We start from the raw sequence: 7,732 nt of genomic DNA, 5'->3' as shown, positions 1-7,732 counted from the left end.
GTTGAATATATGGATGCTAACTCATGAGATGGAAGAGAATTAGTAACATTTATTGTTGGAAATCTAATTGAAAAGCTTATTGTTGTTAAAGATCAAAGAGGGAGATTGTTGTAAATGAATGTTTTCAATCATTTTTTTTCCATTGATGTCAAACCTACTATTTGTAGGAATGACATTTTCTTATAAGATCCAAGTGCTATCACTTAGTTGATTGATGAAGAGGATTTGATCAACAAGATGTAAAAAGAGAACCTAAGGGAAAGGTTGAGTTATGATGTTGTAATGAAGTGCAAGGATCAGCTAAGACAATGGCTAAGTAATGTATTAATGACATACTTATAGATACAAACTTTGGTCACACTTAGAAACATTGGAGGAAGAAGTTGTAACAAGGATGAGTGCAAAGCTTAGACTAAAATCTTTAGTGGGTGCCAAGAAAATTAGTTGAAGCTGAGAAAATTCTTAGTAGAAGCCGAGTAATAGACATTTCTAATGTGTGCCGAGTGATCTTCAAGTGCCAAGTAAAGATCAAGTGTTGAGCATCAGGAAAAAAATAGTTGATGTCGAGTAACACAGTATGTGCCAAGCATCAGGGAAAACATAGTTGATGTCAAGTAACACAGTATGTACCGAGCACTGGTATTTCAAGAGTGTCAAGCTATTGCATTATTTAAAATAACAAAGATTTGTTAAATCCAACCTGACTTAGTGGTTACATTGAATTTTGTGAATGAATTGGAGGATAAGGATGATGAGTTGTTGCCATAGAAAACTATGTAAATCATTTTGCATGAATTCTAAAGGATTATTCAAGAAGTTTCTAGACGAAATAGAATATGGGTTAGATGCAATTAATCCTACCTAATCCATGCAAATTGAAATTGAAAAAATGGAAGAATCGAGTGGGAAAAGGAACTCCAAGACTTCTATTTAAGAAGTCATAAACCAAGAAGCAAAGAGCTGCTGATACTGTTGTTGCAGAAGTGCCAAATCTGCAAAGTGGATGAAAGGGTGTCAAGAGGGAGACATCTAGGAGAAGGAAGAGCACAAAGGATCTACTTCTACAAGTGTTCATGAAGAGATTATTGTACTGGTACATTGAGTATGGAGACTCAAGGAGACAAAGCTTGAAAGATAAGGCAAGCAATTAAGAGTTGCAGACATAGAAGACAAGGCAAGGGTATGAGCTAAGAATTGATATGAGATTTGCAAGATAAGTTGTATGTTGTAGTCAAGTCAAGATTTTCTAATACTCTCTAGCAATTGTATTAGATCTAAAAATCATATGGACTTAGGTTGGCCTAATAGCCATTTGTAAATCCTTTAATAGGGTGACATTCCAAGTGAATGTTATAAAGTTCTTTAACTAGGCCCACTTCTAACAAGGTGGTTAAATCCTCTAACAAGGTCACATTTAATAGTGATTTGTAAGCTTTTAATAGGGCAAGCCTTTCATAGGGCATCACTTTAGAAGGGTGAGAATTGAGTAGCATGTTACTAGTGGTTTTTTACAAATTGGGTTTCCACGTAAATCATTATGTCATGTGTTGATTTCTTATGTGTTATGCATACATGTTGATTTACAATAACTTGCTAATTAGAAAAGTTAAATTTTGGATGAATGAATGATTGAATGGATTCACTAGACTTAGTGAAAAGTTTGTAAGGGACATCTCCACCTTGAATAACTGATTCACCCCCCCCCACCCTCTCAGTTATTTTAAAGCAATTCTAACAATTGGTATCAAAGCCATCTGTTGATTTAGTTTTATAGTACTAGAAGTAGAAAGATCAAGATGTCCAAGAGAGAAGTTGCCAAGCTCAACAAAGACAACTTTGCTATGTGGCAGAGTTTGATGAAATTGCACCTTGGATCAATATGTGACTATGCACAAACTTCAATTGGAATAGAACATGTAACTCCAGTAGGACCTCTTACTGTAGATGATTTGAATAAAAATAAGGAGCATAATCAAGCAATGTTGAAATTTGCCTTTGCACATAGCTATGCTAAATATGATGATGTCAAAGACTGTGACACTACATTCAAGATGTGGAAAACCTTGTCAAAAATCTATGGTGGAGATCAAAATGTCTAGAAAGCAAAGAGAGAAAGCCTAAGAGGGAATTTTGATGACATGAAGATGGAGGAAGGTGAAAATGTTGCTCAGTATTCTGCAAGAATAAAAGAAGTGGTGAGTGCAATAAGAAGGTCTAGGTGGTCAATTAGAAGAAGAAACATCCATCCACAAATACTTGAGAACTTTGCTCCCTATCTATGCTATAAGAGTTTCATCCATCCAAGAGCCAAGGTGTGTATAGGGGAACCCACTAACTTTTGAAGGAATAGTTGGAAGATTGACTGCATTTGAGCTATCCAATTTTGACAACTATAGACCTAAGAACCTTGAATCTACTTTCAAGGCCAAGATGATAGTAAAAGATACTGAGTAAGACATATCAAGAAAAAGGAGAAGAAAATGAAAATACACATCCAGTGATAGCAGTGTAGATGAAGAAGATGTGGAACAATTAGAAGCACTACTAGCTAGGAGATTCCATAGAGGAAAAGGCAAATTCAAAGGTAAGCTTCCTATCACATGTTTCAATTGCAATGAAGTAGGTCATATTGCTGCAAGATGTACATAGAAGAAGAATTACAAAGAAGGAAATAAGTACAGGAACAAGAAAGAAGATGATAGTAAGGACTATAGGGAAAAAGGTAAGAGATGCTACATTGTTGAAGAAGATTTTGATGAAAATGATGATGAAGTAGTGTATGTAGCCATGAAGGATGAATCAGTGAAAGATGAAGATGAAGCAATGACATTGGTTACCTGTGTGAACAAGAATGACAAGTGGATCATAGATAGTGGATGCTCACATCACATGACAAGAGATAAAAGTAAGTTAATTACCTTTACTCAATATGATGGAAATAGCATTAGATTTGGTAATGATGCCCCATGTCAAATCAAAGGAAAAGGCTCTATCAAACTTATAGAGAAAATTTCATGTGATAATGCATACTATGTTGAAGGATTGAACTACAACTTGTTGAGTGTATCTTAGTTAGGAAATGTAGGTTGTAAAGTGGAATTTGGAAACAAAACTGCCAAGATCTATGATATTGATGGAAATCTAATAAGAAAAGGTGAAAAAACTAGGAATAATCTATTTTACCGAGATATGGAAGGAGCAACATGTCTTATTGTTAGATGTGATGATGTGTGGTTGTGGCATAAAAGGTTGTGTCATGTTAATTTTGATAATCTGGTCAACATTCGCAACAGAAAAAAAGTCAAAGGGTTGCCCAAGTTGAAGAAACCTAAAACATAATGTGTAAACAATGTCAACTAGAGAAGATGACTAAATCTAGTTTTAAAAGAAAAGCACACACTTCCAATGAAGTTCTAGAGTTAGTTCATACAGACTTATGTGGTCCAATAGAAGTGAAAAGCTACCTAGGAGATAGATACATAATGTTATTTATAGATGATTATTCCAGGATGATGACTACTATGTTCTTAAAGAAAAAATCTGATGTATTTCAAATGTTCAAGTGGTATTTGGCTAGGGTTGAGAAGGAAATAGGAAAGAACCTGAAATGCCTAAAGACAGACAGAGGAGATGAGTTCACATCAAGAGAATTTGAAGTATTTTGCAATGATAGATGTATCAAAAGGAAAATGTTAGCACCATGAACTCCACCACAGAATGGTATTTCTAAAAGGAGAAATAGGTCAATGATTGACTATGCTAGAACCTTAATGATGGACAAAAATGTTGCACTTAAGTACTAGAGAGAAGTTATAAGTACTACAGTCTACACACTGAATAGAGTTCAAGTCAAGAAAGGTACAAACACAACACCTTTTGAATTGTGGTATGGTCATTCACCTAACGTTAAACATTTCAAAGTGTTTGGTTGTAAATGCTATATTCTAAAAGACACTAGAAATGGCAAGTTTGATGCAAAAAGTGATGAAGAAATATTTCTTGGGTACTCCACTAATAGCAACGCATATAAGTGTTTGAATAATAACACTAATAAAGTTGTGGAAAGTGCAAATGTAAATTTTGATGAGCATGCAAAATTTCATGTTGATGGGTCAAAGAAAATAGAGGATTATAGATCCTTTGTATACTTCTATGAAGGAATGACAGCTGAAGACAATGCTACAAATCAAGTTTGGAATCAGCAACAAACTTTAGTATCTGTCAAGTCTTAGCCTATGAATGCCGAGTTACATTTAGAAGCTAAGCTGTAGAATGTAGAAAATGAACATACTTTGAAAATAGTATACATAAAAGGAATGATGAATTACCAGATGAAGAAGAATGAAATGACTCTGAAGCTAAAGGATCAAACGTGGAAAGAAGGACTGAACCAAGATTAGCTAAGTATGTAAGACGATATCACCCTATAGATCAAATCATTGGTGACAAGGATGCTAGACCCATGACAAGGAATAGGCTCAAAAGTAAATCATGTCTACTAAGCAAAGTTTAACCAAAAATAGTAAGAGATGTACTACAAGATGATGACTAGTATAAAGCCATGAAAGAAGAGATAGATCAGATTGAGAGGAACAAAACTTGGTCTCTAGTTTCTAGATTGGTTGATAAGAATGTGATTGGTACCAAGTGGGTGTTTAGAAAAAAACTTGATGAGAATGGTGAAATAACAAGAAACAAAGCCAACTTAGTTTGCAAAGGCTATGCACAAGAAGAAGGACTAGATTATGGAGAGACATTTTCCCCTATTGCAAGAATGGAAGGACTAAGAACATTACTTGCATATGCTGCATATAAAGGTTTCAAAGTCTACCAGATGGACATGAATTCAGTTTTTCTAGAATCGTATACTAGAAGAGGAAGTCTACATAGAACAACTAGAGGGATTTGTTGATAAGAAGAACAAGGACATGGTCTGCAAACTACACAAAGCACTTTATCTTGTAAAAATAGAATTTGAAAGAACAAATGATAACAACAATTTTTACATCAAATCTAAAGAAGGTAAAGACATTTTGATTTCTAAAATCGTTGTTGATGATATAATATTTGGAGGAGAAGATGTTTTATGCAAAGATTTTGCCAATCAAATGAAGCATGAATTTGAGATGTCAATGTTTGGAGAAATCAAATTCTTTGTTGGATTAGAAGTATATCAATTGAAGCATGGAATATTTGTGACTCAATCCAAATACATCAAGGAAGTACTCAAAACATTTGGGCTAGAAGACTCAAAACTAGTCAGCACACCAATGGAAACTAGACATAAGCTATTTAAGAATGATGAATCTGTTGAAGTAAATCAAACATTGGATAAGTAAATGATTGGAAAGTTGTAATATGTTGTACATAGTAGACTATACATTGCATTAGCTATTAGAATAGTGGCTAGATTTTCTACCAATCCAAGAGAAAACCACTTAATGGCAGTAAAGAGAATATTGAGATACCTAAAAGGAACTGATGACTTTGATTTGTACTACAAAAGGAATGAGAAATTTGAATTGAGAGCCTACACTAATGTAGATTGGGGAGGCAACATTTATGATAGAAAAAGCACTAGTGGAGGAGAACTTTTCTTAGGAAAGAGGTTGATTACATAGACAAGCACAAAACAAAGTTGCACCTCACAATCTATTGTTGAAGCTGAATATGTGGCAGCTACTATAAACTACACCAATATTGCATGGACCAAACATTTGTTGCAAGGTATGAAGGAAGAGATAACTAAGCCTATGATACTCTATTGTGACAATACAAGTGCTATTAACATATCAAAGAACCCTATAATGCATGCCAAAACCAAGCATATTGCAATTACGTATCACTATGTAAGAGAGCTAGTGGAAGATAAACAAGTCAAGATGGAATATGTTAGCTCAAAGGAACATATTGCTGATATCTTCACAAAAGAACTACCTAAAGATGCTTTTGAGTATCTTAGAAACAAGGTAGGGGTGATATCCCTAGCTAAGGCTACTTAAAGAAAAAGCAAGAATGCCCTGCATCAAATAAGTTGAATGTTGAAAATTACACACATTGATGTAGAGGATGTTTACTTTGGGATTCATGCCTAAAGTAGTAGAAGTGTTGAAGTTCCAAATCAGTCACAAGCAAGGTGATAGAGGGATAAATTGACTAAACCTATAAAAGCTACACTTGCATAATTAAAGATACTAATATGTCTTTTGCATTGTTGTCAAAGAGGGAGAAGTGAACAACTGATCAAAAACTATTGAAGATAAAAGATTCAAACAAAGGGAGAACTAGAAAACTAAATAAATAAAGATAAATGGAGTTTTCAGAGGTTGATCAGAACAATAGAAGATGAACAATACAGAGGGAGAAAGAAAAAGAACAAGGCTACAAAATCAAAGAGGGAGAAGCTAAAATGAAGTAATCAGAATAGGAGGAGATTGTTGTAAAAGTGTTACAATTTACTTTTTGGCATTTGACTTACTATTCGAACCTAGTTAGTTTATAGTTGAATAGTTTATTTTGATGGTTGATTAGCTTGGTTTTCCATCAATGCCAAAGAGGGAGATTGTTGGAAATTTGATTGAAAAGCTTATTATTGTTGAAGATTAAAGAGGGAGATTGTTGTAAACAAATGTTTTCAATTTTTGTTTGCCATTGATGTCAAACTTGCTATTTGTAGGAATGACATTTTCTTATAAGATCCAAGTTTTATCACTTAGTTGATTGATGAAGAGGATTTGATCAACAAGATGTAACAAGAGCACCTAAAGGAAAGGTTGAGTTATGATGTTGTAATGAAGTGCAAGGATCAGTTAAGACAATGGCTAAGTAATGTATTAATGACATACTCATAGATACAGAGGTTGGTTACACTTAGAAACACTGGAGGAAGAAGTTGTAACAAGGATGACTGCAAAGCTTAGACTAAAATCTTTAGTGGGTGTCGAGCAAGTTAGTTGAAGCTGAGAAATTTTTTAGTAGAAGTTGAGTAACAAACATTTTTAGTGTATGTTGAGGGATCTTTAAGTGTCAAGTAAAGATTAGGTGTCAAGCATCGTGAAAAACATATTTGATGTCGAGTATCACAGTATGTGCCAAGCATTAGGAAAAACATAGTTGATGTCGAGTAACATAGTATGTGCCGAGCACCAGTATTTCAATAGTGTCGAGCTACTGCATTATTTCAAATAACAAAGATTCACCAAATCCAACCTGACTTAGTGGTTACATTGAATTTTATGAATGAATTGGAGGATAAGGATGATGAGTTGTTGGTATAGAACCGTATGTAAATCATTTTGAGTGAATTCTAATGGATTATTCAAGAAGTTTTTAGAGGAAACAAAATATGGGTTAGATGCAATGAATCCTACCTAATCCATGCAAATTGAAATTAAAAAAATGGAAGAATCGAGTGGGAAAAGGAACTCCAAGACTTCTATTTAAGAATTCATAAACCAAGAAGCAAAGAATTGCTAATATTGTTGATGTAGAAGTACCAAATGTGCAAAGTGGTTGAAAGGGTGTTAAGAGGGAGACATCTAGGAGAAGGAAGAGCACAGAGGCTCTACTTCTACAAGTTGTCATGAAGAGATGATTGCACTGGTACATTGAGTATGGAGACTCAAGGAGACAAAGCTTGAAAGATAAGGCAAGTAGTTAAGAGTTGTAGAGATAGAAGACTAGGCAAGGGTATGAGTTGAGAAGTGATCTAAGATCTGCAAGATAAGTTGTA

The sequence above is a fragment of the Cupressus sempervirens genome, chromosome 10, assembly GCF_028749045.1.
Source record: "Cupressus sempervirens isolate cs-2001-9-10 chromosome 10, ASM2874904v1, whole genome shotgun sequence".
In the NCBI taxonomy this organism is placed as follows: Eukaryota; Viridiplantae; Streptophyta; class Pinopsida; order Cupressales; family Cupressaceae; genus Cupressus; species Cupressus sempervirens.
Note: the sequence above shows the minus strand (reverse complement) of the source record.